Raw genomic sequence first — 2890 nt, 5'->3', positions numbered from 1 at the left:
ATATTTTTTAAATGTATATGTTTTATTTTTTAATAATACAATACATAAATTATTATATATATAATAATATATATATATATATAATATATATATAATTATATAATATATATGTGTTGTTTTGTGGGGTGTGGTTGTGTGGTGTGTGTGTGTGTATGGTGTTTGTGTGTTGGTTTTTGGTGTGTGTGTGTTTTTGTTGGTGTGTGGTTTTTTTGGTGTGTTGTGTGTGTTGTTTGGGGTTGTTTATATTATATATAATATAATATATATTAAATAATTAATTTTTTAAAAATTTTAATTATATATATATATATATATATATAATTATATATTATAAGTATATTTTATATATTTAAATTATATATATATATATAAATATATATATATATATATAATATTATATATATATTATATATATTATATTATTTTAATATACCAAATATCAATTTTATGTGTGTAAAAATTAAATACAAATACACAGACACAACACACAACAACACACACACCAACACCAACCACACACAAAACACACCCAAAACACACCCAAACACACACACACCACAACACAACACAACACAACATACACACAACACACCACCACAACACACAAAATTAAAATTAAAATATATATATATTATAATTTGATAAATAATATATATATATAAAATTAATATAATATATTATATATATATATATAATATATTATATATATATATATTATATATATTACAATTAAATATGTTATATAGTAAAATATTATAAATATATTTTATATATATATATATAATATAATTTTTAAAATATAATTTTTAAAATACACAAAAAAACAAACCCACACCCCCTCTCTCTCTCTCTCTCTCTCTCTTTCTATCTATCTATCTCCAGAAATCATAAAAACCGCCCCTTAACAGATATAGCTTTTTTGCCCCCCCTCCCCCCCATTTTTAACCTTTAATTTTCCCCAAGGGTTGGTTTACTTCCATTACTAAAGCGGGAAAACGGCAGAGCATGCAAAAAATTCCATTCCTTTGAGGTTCAGAAAAAATGAAGCTTTACGACTGAAGTCAAAACAATGAAGGGACTATAAGGAGATGAATATTAATGGCTTTTATTTTTTAATAGACACAAACATTTGCTTTTCTTTTTGACGACTGAAGGGGGATGGGAAAAAGCTTATATTTTTTTTTCTCGTGTTTTTGCCCTTCGGGGTCTTTATTTCGATACATTTTCGAAGAGAGGAAAAAACAGAAAGGGGCGAAGAATAAGGTCAAAAAAGGGCCCCCCCACTTTAAAAACGGTTTATGTGTTCGAAGCTACATTGGATATACATATTTGTTTGCTTTAAGATTGTGATAAGAAAAGGAATGCGAAAGAAAAAAAATAGAGAACCCCACACACATCACGTCTGAGCGCACCCCCCAACACACACACACCCCAACTTTTAGTCAAGCTTATCCGCTTCCCACCTCCAATTTTTTCAGTTTTTAAAAGAAAGTGTCGCAGATACCCCTTTGGATTTGTACAAAGTTCTTTTCATAAACATTAAATCCCTTCAAGACAAGAGGTAAAAAGGTCAATTATTTTTATTTTTTTTTCTTTTTTTTTCTTTTTTTTTCTTTTCTTTGAGTGTGTATATTTTTCGTTTGGGGCGATTTTTTGAGATTTAGAGTTTTTTTTTTATTTTTTTTTTACCTTTGTTTATTAATTTTTTCATTTATTGTGTTTTGCTGGTATCATCATTATCATATTTTATTATTTTTATTATTATTATTATTTTATTATTTTTTTTTATTATTATTTTATATTATTACTATTATAATTACTTTACTATTATTATTTTTTATTATTATTATTATTTTATTAAAAATTATTATTATTTTTATATTATTTTTAATTACCATTTTTATTGTTATTATTATTTTTATTTATTTTTGGTTATTATTATTTTTATTATTATTATTACTATTATTATTATTATTTTTATTATAACTTACATTATACATTTTTTTATTATTATTATCATTATTAAATGTACTAGCCTCCGGGCTAGTACAGTGGTATCGTGTCGGCCCTCCATCCGAGGGGGGCGGCGGTTCGCGCCCCGCCCAGGCGCGGGGGGAATTGCAAAGGGGCCCCCGGGGGTTTTTTGGGGTGTGGCGGGCACACGGGGGCAAGGGCTCGGTTTAGCCCGAGTCAGCACAGCTGGACACACGTGAGCAAAAAATCAGAAGACAGTATGTAAAAAAAACCCAAAAATATCCATTTTAAAAAAAAGGGAAAAAAAACCCAAAATTTTATTTTTATATATAATTATTATGTTTCCTTATCATTATCTTTTGCCCATTTTTATTATCTTTTTTCGTTATTATTTTTTATTATTTTCCCCTTTTTATCATAAAAAAGCGATGATAATGTAATATGCGATGCTATTATGATGTAATATAGTGATGTTGATAAAATATTAATAACAAAAAAAAAAGAAAATAAGATAATGGATAAAGATAAAAAAATAATGATAATAATAATAAAAATAAAAAATAATAATAATATTTAAAAATAATGATAATAATAATAATATTTTTTTATAATAATAATAATAATAATAAAAAATAAAAATAAAATAATAATAATAAAAATAATAATAAAAAATTATTATTATTTTATAAATAAAAATAGGCAAGATCCCTGGGGACGAAAAAAATAGCTACTGAGTCACCTCCCATTAAATGAAAATCCGGCAGGTCACCAGACGGGATAGCTCCCCCCACTTGGTCCGCGATTTTAACCCCTTTTGTACTAACAATCAAAAAAAAAACAAGACTTTAAATGGACTTTTTGGTTTTTCTTTTAAAAAAATAAAAAAGCCCAAAAAAAATTTTTAAAAAAAAAAAAT

Source organism: Penaeus monodon, chromosome 26, assembly GCF_015228065.2.
Source record: "Penaeus monodon isolate SGIC_2016 chromosome 26, NSTDA_Pmon_1, whole genome shotgun sequence".
NCBI classification, from domain to species: domain Eukaryota; kingdom Metazoa; phylum Arthropoda; class Malacostraca; order Decapoda; family Penaeidae; genus Penaeus; species Penaeus monodon.
This window is presented reverse-complemented; position numbering follows the sequence as displayed.